At 42.0% G+C, this 12738-nt stretch overlaps 1 protein-coding gene across 1 annotated transcript in view; it reads right to left on the bottom strand.

Annotated features, from left to right (window-relative positions):
- Window positions 1-12738, bottom strand: part of EPDR1 (ependymin related 1) — a 34482-nt gene that overhangs the window by 20749 nt on the left and 995 nt on the right.

Below are 12738 nucleotides of genomic sequence, written 5' to 3'. Positions count from 1 at the left end.
CAAACACTTTAAATTATTTTCCACATACCGACTGGGACCTAAATAAATACTCATCCTTTACAAAAGAAACTGTTCTGGCACCTTAAAAGTGAATCCCAAGGAGGACCGAGTCCTCAGAAGGGTGGCTCCTCTGGGGTCCCAGGGGTGAGCCAGACAATACCTGGTGCTGGGCTACAAGAAGAATCACTGTGCAAAATACAGAGTCTGCAACAAAGGGCTCGTATGAGAGAGAGGACTCCCACATCCAGAGGAAACACATAAGCCACCCCAGAACACAGCATGTGACGTGGCATCTCAATGGATATTAAATATGAGGTGGATTCTCTCCCCAGTGTCCTTTGCTCCCAAGAGTGTAGGCTGGTAGAATTTCCACTGGTCCGCTGCCTGTTTCTCCTGAAGTGAGAGCTTCTGTTCCCCAGGCTTTCTCTACTTTACTGCCTCTGCCTCCCCAGTTACACCTGGGGATTCTGAAGCAGGTGCTGTCTCTGCTTGAGTTCAGCCAGCTCAGATAGCTCCATGGTGGCCCAAGCATCTTCCTCAGAGGAACGTCTTCCATTCCCAGCCTGGAATCCTGGGTCATCGGCTTCTCGGTGAGACACTCTGGACAGTAGGCCTTACAATTCCAGAGGATATAAGAGGTATCTCAGTAAGGGACTTGGGGGCAATGTTTTAGTAGCTTTGGAGTCGATGCAGATGGTTCTGCTCACCACAGTCTTCCCTGAAAGTATTTTCAAGCAACCTCAGAGCCCTTGCATTCATCATGGCTGCTCCTGGATGCCACACTAACTAGTCTGGTGGTTCATGACATCAGATATAGTCCTCATAAGTTATACGTCACCTGTAGCTGACAAGGCTACATCCGACCTAGGAACTGTTATGCCCCTTGGCCCTGTGCCACCATCTTTCCACCTGCCAGCATTTTCCTTGGCAACTTCTGAGATGCTCCAGAGCAGCAGATTCTCTGGGTTCTATGATCTGAATGTTTTTACCTCCCCCAAAATTCACGTTGAAAACCTAAAGCCCAAGATGAGTATTAGGAGTGAGACTTTTGGGAGGTGATTAGGTCCTGAGGGTGGAGCCTACATGAATGGGATTAGTGCCTTTATAAAAGAGTCCCCAGAGAGCTAGCTGGCCCCTTCCACCATGTGAAGATACAATGAGAAGTCTGAAACCCAGAAGACGGTCCTCACTCACTGGCAGAGCTCACACTCTGGACCTTTCCCAGTAGACCTAACTTTAAGCCACAATAAGAGCAGCCTTCTGGGAAGGGGCAGGGGTCATCCAAGGCACCGCAGCCTTTTTGTCCAGGAGCAGCTGCTTCTTCTGTTTGGGGGCCATCTATCCCAAGAGTTTCTCCTTTCTTCGGAAGGTCTGAGGGCAACGTAGTCGCCCTGCTAGGGTCTGATTCTTCAGATGGCCTCTCGGTTCAAGATGCACTGCTTCTGAAGAAAACCACTGGTGCTGGGGAAACTTCCAATGCCCATATTGGGGAAAATTCTCCAAACCTGAGATTGAGGAGCAGGAGAAACACTGAAGGCAGTGTTTGATGAGAGAAGAGCTGAGAGTAGCTCATGCATGAAAGGAGCCTGGGTGATCCATTGGTCATGGCATGCCCTCCTACCTGTAGTGGAGTGTATGCTCCACTATAACCCTGCTTTAAACCTTTTCAAAATATGGGTAGGCACTGTAATTTAATTCTCAAAAATTGTCCTTAACAAAGAAGATATAAGATGTAAAATATAAGGGAATGATAAACCATAAAACCATCACACGTATCCATTAGTTTATTGTTAAAATGTAATTCTGAGGAAAAAGATAGAAAATACAAATATAGAATATTGGGAAGAAAAGGGGATATTGATAGATAAGGTGAAGATTTTTAAGTTAACAGAATATTATGGATGGACTTGAGGACAAGGGGAGTGGGAAGGGTGAGCTGTTACGAAGTGAGAGAGTGGCATGGACATATATACACTACCAAATGTAAAACAGATAGCTAGTGGGAAGCAGCCGCATAGCACAGGGAGAGCAGCTCGGTGCTTTGTGACCACCTAGAGGGTTGGGATAGGGAGGGTGGGAGGGAGACGCAAGAGGGAGGAGATATGGGGATATGTGTATATGTATAGCTGATTCACTTTGTTATAAAGCAGAAACTAACACACCATTGTAAAGCAATTATACTCCAATAAAGACATTTAAAAAAAGAGAGAAATATTATGTACAAATGTGTTATGATGACAAATAGAATCTTGATGAAATAAAAGATTTTCTAGGAAAATATAAACAACCAAAACTAAGACTTAAGCAGAAAGGTAAGCAGGTCAATAACCAGAAAAAAAAATCCTTACAATAGCCTAGTGGCATTTTAGATGTTCGATCTTAAAAAGAGATCAAAGAGTTACTTCTTCAAAAGGAGCTGGGTCCACATGGTTTCATGACTCAGTTTTTTCCAACCTCAAGACTATAGAGCATAGAGAAATACAGAAAGCTTGCCAATTCTTTTACAAAGCTGTGAAAACCCTGACATTAAAATATAGAAAACACAAAAATATAAACTATAGATCAAGCTAAATTATGGCTATAGATTAAAAACAAATATTAAACACTAGCAAATCAAATCAAGCAGACTATTTAAAGAATAATGCATAATAATAAATTGGAATTTATTTTAGGAATGCAAAGATGGTTTAATGTCAGGCAATCTATTAGTACAAGTCACTAGGTTGGGGAAGTTTAAGATTCATTCTGATTAGAATAAATTCTTTATAATATAGGTCAGAAAAATATTTACTGAACATGACAGTGTATCTTTGTTAAACCAGCAGCCAGTAGGAGACTTAAGTGTGACAAATTAGAGGCATTCACTTTAGAGTGAGACTCATGACAAGGGAGTGTGACATCACTGCAGGTATGTCATTTTGCCCTTCAGTTTCTTGTTTATCATATTTGAAATCACTAAAAATAATTAGGCTCCTTATAGGTGTGAGTGTGGGAAACATGAACATTCATATTCTGCCAGTTGAAATATCAGCTGGAACGACCTTCCTTAAGAGCAAAGTTGTCAAAAATTTATAAATGTGTAATCCCTTTTCAATCATTTTCTTATCGAAGAATCTATCCAAAATATTTTTAAAGTGGTACACATATAACTGCACACAAATACAAGGTCATACATGTAGTTGTTTATACTAGTGAAAAATAGAGGGAAAAGAAACATAACTGGGGACTTCTCTGGTGGCACAGTGGTTAAGATTCCACACCCCCAATGCAGAGGGCCCGGGTTCGATCCCTGATCAGGGAATTAGATCCCGCATGCATGCCGCAACTAAGAGTTTTCACGCCTCAACTAAGGAGCTGGTGAGCCACAACTAAGGAGCCCGCCTGCCACAACTAAGGAGCCTGCCTGCCACAACTAAGACCCGGTGCAACCAAATAAATAAAGAGAAAAAGAAACATAACTGTCCCCTATAAGGGACTGTTCACAGAAACTCTGTTCCAACCATTAGCCAGAATACCATGCAGTCATTAAAAATGATTCTGTTAAAGATTACCTAGTGGCATGAGAAATATGTACAATGTTTTGTTAAATTTAAAAAATCACAAAGCATGTTTCCACTTTAATTTTAGAATTGTATATACAGAAATAGAAATTAAAAATCCAGAAGCACATATATAAAGGTTGTTAATCCTGGACAACAGGACTCTCTTTACTCTATTTTGCTCTTCTCTGTTATCTAGACTTTCCACCATGAACATGTATAATGCTAGAAATCCCAAAGTCATAAAAATGGTATTTATTCATTCAACACACATTTACTGAGACTTACTATGTGCCAAGCACTTCTAGGTGCTGGGCTTTTGGTAGTAAACCAGACAGATCAAGTTCTCCTCTCACTCCAGGGAAGAGAGACACAAGGCAATGTCACTCAGTGATAGTGTCCTAAGGGAAACAGAACGAGATGTGATGGAGAGTGGCTGGTGGGGAGGGCTTTGTTGGACAGTCACAGAAGGCCCCTCTGAGAAGGTGATGGGCTAAGACCTGAATGAAGAGAAGCCAGGAGTTCAAAGATGATACAAGCAGACGAGTCAGTATGGATGAGCTCGCACAATATTATTAAAGGAAAAACAGCCTATTAGAAAACAGTATGGGCTACAGTATGTAGACTTCGCATCGAAAAATCTCTTAGGATATTTAGAAAATGTTACTAGTAGTCGTTATCACTTTGGCAGTTATGGGTAATTTTTACTTTTTTCTCTTTGCTTATCTGTATTTTAGGTATCCGTTTACAATGACTATGTATCATTGTTACTCATTCCCTCATTCAAAACAATTTAGTCAGGCCTGTTCTATGGTGCTGGAAATACAGCAACAACCAGAGAAAAATCCTGGACCTTATGGAGCTTTACTTTGGATATGAGGGAACAGACTTTAAAGTTTTTAATTAAATTAAATAGTATGTTAATAAAATATTAATAAAAATATTAAATAGTAGGTAAATATCTTGAACATAAAAGGCAGTGAGGTGGGATGTATGAAAATGTGGAGAGAAGGGACAGTCTAATTTGGGGGTGGGCCATACAGCTTTTTAGGGAAAAGGCTTTCTAGGCAGAGGAATCAACAACACAAGTGCCAAAGGAGTGAGAATGCTGAGGCCACGGGCTGGAGTGAGTGAGCTGGCAATGAGGTGATGATGGATGGACGATGGAGTGAAGAGGTCAAAGACAAGGTGTGGAGGGGGTCAGGAAGCAGATCCCACAGGGTGGTCAAGTCCATGCAAAAACATTTACTCTGAGACACAGAAAGGCACGGGAGGGTTTTTGAGCAGACATGAGACATGATACAACAATTTTTAGCAGAATCACTCAGGCTGCTATGTTGAGAACAGACCAAAGGGAGCAAGGGCAGAAGTAGGGACCCGTTAGGAGGCTATTGCAAGAATGATGAAGGTTTGGACCAGGATGACAGCAAAGGTGTGGTCAGATTCTGGTCTACAAGTCTGGGTCTATATCAAAATTAGAGTCAGTAGAGTCTGCTTCTGGATTACTTGTGGCAAGTGGGAGAAAAAGAAATCAAGGATGACTCTAAGGGTTGATCCTGAGCAACTGGAGTTGTTATTAGCTGAGGTAAAGAAAACTGCAAGGGGAATAACTTTTGTTTGTTTGTTTGTTTGTTTGCAGGGGAGGCATTAATTTTGGACATGCTGAGTTTGAGATAGCTATTAGAGATCCAAAAGAAGAACTCAACCAAGCAGCTGGATATATGAACGCAGAGTTCAGGAGAGAGCTCTAGGCTGGACATGCACATGTGCGAGTCCTTCAGGTAAGGATGGCATTTGACTCCATGACCTAGACGTGATCACCAAAAAAGGGGTAGAGACAGAAAAGCAAAGGGATGGGAAGCCTGCGCCCTGGAATATTCCACTATTAATGATCCAAGAGAAGAGGAGAAAGAGCAATGGAGGCTGAGAAGGTAAGAAAATGAGGTGGAAGGAGAGGAACTAGAAAAGCACAGTGTCCTGAAAGCTACATGAAGAAAATACTTCTAGATGGAGGAAATGACTGACAGTAAAATGAGACCAGATAAAAGATCACTTGATTACTAATGTGGAGTGTACTGCCCTTGACCAGAACCGCTTCAGTAGAGCCGTGATGATCAATGTTTGATTGGAGGGGGGTCCAAGAGAGCATGGGAGGACAGAAATTGGAGTTAGCATGAGATTTGCTTTAAATAGAAGGGGAGAACGGGGTTTCAGTTAGTAAGATCAAGAGAAGATTTTTTTTTTCTTGAAAGCTGGGTAAAATAAAATAAATTATAAAGGGGGAAAATAGAAGATTTTTACTGGAATTGGGGAAATATAAGCCTATCACATTTATTCCAGGAAAAACAAACCACTAATTGGTGGAATATTTTCAGATCTTTGGGCACTTTGCCCCTGACCACCATCTTTGAGGTCAGAATCAGGAAGAAACAATTCAAGGTTAATGGAGAGAAATAAAGATGTTTTCAAAGCAGTATGGTGACCACCTCTGGCTTCTTTTTATAAGTTAGTCTCCTATCCCACCAGTCCCTTTACTCTCCTGGGCTTATCTTCCTTGGAACTTCTTTTTCCTCACTGCCCACTTTTTCCACATCCCAGCATCAACCCTCTGAAATCCAGGGTCAGTAGACCCACAGAATTAAGACTCTTAAAGAAAACTTTATGCGCTTCCAATAAAATCTCTTTCTTGAAGAAAAACTCAGTACTGCAAATCAGCATGGTTTATTTTTCGAGGATCAGAATGCCACAAGCAGTCAGACTTCCTGAGCCAATAAAAGAAAATACTGGCTCCAGTTATCAGAGACCAAGAGGAGGGAGTAAGGGCAAAGGAGTCATTTTTCTGAAATTCTGAAAGTCAGGATTTCTTCAAATGGGAGCCCAATCCATGCAAAGCAGGGCTCAGGATCAAACAAATTGGTTGAACATTTCATACTAATTCATCTCCCTGAGGATTTACGATGATGTTGCCCCGAGAAATCCAAAAGAAAAACATATAAAAAAATGTAACCTGACCCTCCCTTCCCCTTATTAAACAGTTTAGTCTAAAGCCATTAGACAGGGCCAAGCAAGGTAGGTGTCTGCATGGCCTGGCCTGGGGTGCAGAGCCCAAGAGGAAGGCATCCATGTAGGGAGGGGGGTACCATAGCAATGCCTGACTGGTTACCTACTGCAGTTGAATAAAGGCACCCAGTTTTCTCACACCCTAAAAAGGGAGGTACGAAAAATGAACAGGAGTACACTAGAATGATCCACGTGGTGTGGATCAGAATTAGAGATATCGGTATAAATATCTCTATGTATTAGAATTGGAAGCTCAGAAATAAATGTAGATACAAATGTTTGTATATATGTGTTAGTGACTCTGTGTGTGTACGTGCATATGTATGTATGCATTCAAACCTACATCATCTTGCTTTGTCCAGTGAAGGGGCCTGGAAGCAGTGCCATCCAAGAGCCATGAGCACAACTAGACCAGGACCTAGGCTTCCAAATATTATTCTCCAGTGAAAGTAACCAGAGCTTCTTGAGAAATGGCTTATTCCAAGACTCTGGCAGGGAAAGTACAGATGATCTTGGAATATCTTGCCAGAAAGCAAGGAAGTGCTCAAAGACTAAGGGAGACCTGTCAAAAGAACATAGAAGCCAACTTGAAGAGGTTCCCACTGGCCCAATCTGGGACAATTTGAACATCAAATAAACAATGAGAGCAAATGCAATTCAATGAGAATCCTAGCGTCCATGCTGATAAAAACAAATGAATAACTTGAAACTTCAATGAAGAATGGGATATGTACATGGTCCTAAAATCTCTCCCTATAAAACACTTATGAATTACAAAGTATAAAAGTGTCACTTCACACTGAAGAAACCATGCAGACATCAGTAATCAAGTCATCAAAGTAAACATCCAGATGTGACAGTCCTACCGTTCCTACTGTAAGTGAATAACTTGAATCTAATTATGAGGAAACATCAGACAAACCCAAATCAAGGAACATTCTACCAAATAACTGGCCTGTATTGAAGTGCAAGAAAGAATGAGGAACTGTTCCAGACAGAAAGAGACTAAAAAGACACAACATTTACATGCAATGCTTGAATATAAACTGGGTCCTTCTGCTGTAAGAACATAAAAAGCACAAGTGGAAAAATTTGAACGAGACCTGAATTTCAGATGGTAGAAATGAATGCATGTTAATTTCCTGATTTGTATGGTTGTGTTGCAGTTATGCAGGTCAATGGCCCTGTTTGTAAGAAATATACACTGAAGTATTGGGGGTCGTGGGAATATCAAGTTGGCAACTCACTCTCAAATGATTCAGGGGAAAAAATGGCTATGGACCAGAACTACAACTTTTCTGTAAGTGGGAGATAGTTTCAAAATAAAATTGTATATTTGGAGGACAAAAAACCTAATCCTGATTCTCAAACACATATGATTGTCGAAGTTGCCTGGTGTGATAACACCCCTTGGAATTAATCTTCCACAGCAGATCCTTGGAGGGGCACTTCTGTAAGCAGTCCTATTCAACCCCTTAGTGTAGGGAGGCTCCATGGAGAGGACAGCCTTCTGAGTTTGGAGCCAAAGCGTTTAAAGACAGCCTTGCTCTTCTCTACCCACGAACACAAGCTTAGGTGAAAAGAAGGAAGAAAAAGAACTCTGAATTGTCTACACAAGGGGACAAGTTGAGAAAACATTTAGAATTTATGTCAAGTTCATTGCATCTTGGTAGAAACAGGAATCAGCCTAATATAATAAAAGTACAAGGAGTGCTCTCACGGTATCATCTAATCTTATCTGTACCTAGCTTTTAAGGAAGAAGTCCTAAACATTATTTAGTATAAACGTTGTAGGGTTTCCCTGGTGGCGCAGTGGTTGAGAGTCCGCCTGCCGATGCAGGGGACACGGGTTCGTGCCCCGGTCCAGGAGGATCCCACATGCCGCGGAGCGGCTAGGCCCGTAAGCCATGGCTGCTGAGCCTGCGCGTCCGGAGCCTGTGCTCTGCAACGGGAGAGGCCACGACAGTGAGAGGCCCGTGTACCGCAAAAAAAAACAAAACAAAACATTGTAGATATCATTAAAATCAAATTAAAAGATGAAAAACATTGACGTTCTGAGAAGCAAGGGACCTTGTGGAGGTGAAGCCAGGATTAGAAGCCATGTTTGGCATCCCACGACTGTCTAAATGGATGTCCATGCTCTCTCCACTACACTAGGTGGTTTTCTCTAAGAATAGAGAAATTATATTCTGTTCTCCAAGAAACAGAATGGTCTGGAAAAATTGAGACAGAGATGAACTAATCAGTATTTGAATAAGAACCCACTTGTCACTCTATTTAAGACATATTTTTTTAGTCTTTTACCAAAAAAAAAAAAAAAAATCCCCAAACATGTAGGATTGAACAGTCTTCTAAGACATATTCCTAATTTACCAATGCATGTCCTCTTAACGCTTCTCTGCTCGCTCTGCTTCATTAATTCCAACTCCCAATCCACCATCTTGTAAATGGGAGCAGTAAGTTACTGGTTACCTAACAAAATTCATTCAGCATCTACATTGCTTCTCCCATAAAGTTCACTATGTTACTGAAATACAAAGTAATCTTGCTTTTCCTTCAGTCTTCCAAATGTAATACTTGTGAGTTTATAGGAAAGACAGTTGGAACCAGAAAATGAAATAGTATCAATTACTAATATTTCCCATTCTCTGCTAAGGCTTGTCTTATCTGAAGCTTGTAAGGTTATTTAATCTTTTCCATCATCTCAGGGAGAAGAAAGCCTGGAAAATCCTAGTCATTCCACAGTAACTATCAGTGGGACTTTCCATAACTAACTGGATGCAAAATAAAAATCTTAAGAAGTTGATCCAATTCTAAAACTACTTCTCAACTTATAAATAAATATGAAGAGACAACCCATCCATATTTTCTTCAAATAACATCTGGTTTCTTGGCCAGACTGCTAATACCTGAAAAAGTTTCTGAGTTTGTTCCAACAAATCTACATTTAAAGAGCTTAAAAACGCATTTATGCACTAAACATTCTTTTCTACATCTGACTTAGGGCCAGAGATGGAACTGTGAGACAGAACCTCGCCAAGAAATTGGAAAGATGGGGAATAAAATGGCCTTCTAAAAGCTAAACTGTGAAATCAACACTTGACGGATCAGGGCAAAGAAATGAGAAATCACCACATGGACAGAGGGAACTATATTCAGTGTCCTGTAATAAACCATAACGGGAAAGAATATGAAAAAGAGCAGGGATATATGTATGTATAACGGAATCACTTTGCTGTACACAAGAAACTAACACAACATTGTAAATCAACTATACTTGAGTTAAAGAAAGAAAGAAACAAATCACCACAGGGGGACAAAAAAGCTTCTAGGCCAGCAAGATTTGGCTGTGACCCCACTAAAGATATAATACACATATCTGAAGACTATATTAATTGATCATGGAGTCATAGAAGAAGGATTGCTAAGACAACCGGAGCAGTACCCTCCAAGGCCCCGTGCAGAGCAGAGGGAGTCTGGACCAGCAGCATTGGGGTAGCATAGAATCAGCGACAAGCACCACTCTGGTGAAAATGATGCGTCACTTTATCTTAGCCTGATTACGCTGGGCTGGCCTGTCTTATGCATGATGGAAAGCTCAACATTGAGCACACGGCCTAGCCTAGAGCAGGCAGTCATTAGACTCCATGAATTTGCTCCAACTCTTTGCTCACAACTTCCTGATTAGAATTTGGCTCTCCACATAGGTCTGCCTACAGGGAGAGAATGAGCTAGTCAGATTTGAGAATGCTGGCCCCCATGCCAGCCGCAGCACTCACTGAAATATCCAGTGTAACATTTGAGCTTGTTTGCTCCTAGTCTGCTCCCAAAGGAAGGGCCCTTGAGTGTGCTGCCAGATCAACTGTCTGAGCCCACAGGGCTGGCAGGGAGTCTCTGGGCCATGGTACATTCACCAGGATGGCGATGATGGCGGTGGCCACGGGGATAGCTGCGGCTGCACGCTGAGCGCCTTTTGTACTATGTGTCAGACCAGTGCACTATGTGCTATTCACACTTGAACTCATCCCCACAACAAAGCAATACATTAGGCATTAGTAGTATTCCCATCTAGTAACTTACCCAAAGACCCACACTAGGAATCTGAATTCAGAGGCAGATTTATCTGACTCTAGAGCCTAATCCCTTACGTTGTGAAAATACTACCTTGGGGCGTGGGAGCGGGGGCAGCCATGAACCCTATCCTTGTCCTGGCCAAACTCCTCTGTGTCAGCAGTGTGCTTTGGGCCATCTCAGCCCACCTTCAACATGACTACTCATCAATACGCCACTATCATAAAAGGCTTCACAACAACGAACACAAAGAGTAGCGCTTGACCCTTTATCACAAGTGCAGAAAACCAAACCCCATCTCAGCGAACAGCATCCCCATCTACTCATGCCATCAGTACTGTAAGCTTCAGAAGCCAAAAATGACTATTCCCTCCCCCTCATCACCCTGCAGCATAGCGTCTAGTCATTTGCACCTCCTTCAGTAAGCCTCTTCAATATCCTCAAGACTTCCCTAATGCGTCCACTTCTCACCATCACCATTGCCACTCCCCGTCTTTCACCTGGCTCTCTCTACAGACATCTCCTAGGTCATGTTTCGGCTTCTTCTCTTGTTTTTCTTTATTCTCGACCATACAACCAGTTTTCTTTATAAAATCCAATCACGGCATTCCACTGCTTAAATATCCTTCCCTGGGTCCCCAACCTCCCGCCATACTCCATGCTTCAGTCTTAATAGTGACTGGCCTGCAGTTCTTGGAATATTCTCAGCCCTGCCTGTGGCAGGATGTCCTGGAATACACCCACATCCCCCTGGACCAGTCTCCCCTCCATGCCTCGTTCCCTCTAATGGTCAGCTCGTCCAGGGGTTTTGGGACTCGCTCCTGTCCCACCTCCTCCAGGAAGCCTGGGTTAGGTGCCTGTCTGAGGTGCTCTCGTGCCCAGCTCATCCTTCACCCCACTGTATGGGAATTCTTACTGACGTGACTCTACCGCCAGACCGTGACCTCCCTGAAGCCCAGGACTCACTCTGAATACAAAATGCCTGACACGAAAAAATGCACGTTGAAAGAATGAATGAACGGACAAGAGCCTGTTACATCATAGATGTCAGAATCCACTCAGTTTCCTCAAGTCCCAGCTCTTGGTCTTGAGAAAGCTGTCTAATCTCCCTCAACCCCAGATTCTCTGTCTGTAAACTGGAGATCATAAAACCTGCATTGTCAAGTTGTTGTGAGATTTAAACTAAATCATATGGTATGTGGAACATCTTCAGCACCATGCCTGGTACATAACAAGTACCCAAATGTTGGTTGTTGCTATTATTATTACAAAGACCTTCAGCACTTGACAGAAAACAGTCATGTTCTTGAAAGAGAACAGATACCCCCAGTGCACCACGATGACTCGGCTGCCCCAGCCCTCCTCAGCATTCATGGTTTACAGTCATCATGCACTGTTTTCATTCTCGAACATACTCCTTTGAAGGGTTCTGGCACTTCCATACTGTCTTCAAGATGCCTAATACTTGGGCAAATGCTTTTAGGTAAAATGATATCGAATTTGCCCCATATCTTACTGCCCACTGGAGCCTTAAACTATGGACATTCACATAGCACCTCCTAATGATGCGAATGCCATACGAAGAGGCCAGCATAACCCTGGGAAGAACACACACAGAGAAACAGGAACGGGGGTCAATGGACAGGTGGTGATCCCAAAATAGAAATCAGGTCTTAAAGAGGTCAGAAGCAAGCTGAGGTCTCAGAAAGAGAGTGTCCTTTGTCACATGAGATTCAGAAAGGTGAATGATCAGACCAGTGGTTAAAAAACATTGTAGCATAACCCCTCTGTGGAATATTGTGCAGCCATTAAAAATAGGTAGGGGCCAACTAATAAAATGGTAAATAAGAACACATAAGAGATCGTGTTATATAAAAAAGATAGACATAGGATATTTGATTACAGAATGTAAAACTTGCTTAAAAGAAAATGTAAGGGAGTAGACCGAAATTTTAATGGTTATGACACAGTGATGAGTTTATTTTTTTTTTAACTGATTCCACACACCTTTTGCAGTGTTGTCACATTCCTTTAAAATGTGAAAAAAAAAAAAAAAATCTGCCTGTCG

This window comes from Aethalodelphis obliquidens, unplaced genomic scaffold (genome assembly GCF_003676395.1).
Source record: "Aethalodelphis obliquidens isolate GAN/ISIS:26980383/991018 unplaced genomic scaffold, ASM367639v1 scaffold27, whole genome shotgun sequence".
In the NCBI taxonomy this organism is placed as follows: Eukaryota; Metazoa; Chordata; class Mammalia; order Artiodactyla; family Delphinidae; genus Aethalodelphis; species Aethalodelphis obliquidens.
The sequence above is the reverse complement of the archived record's forward strand: the minus strand, read 5'-3'. Positions and strand labels throughout refer to the sequence as shown.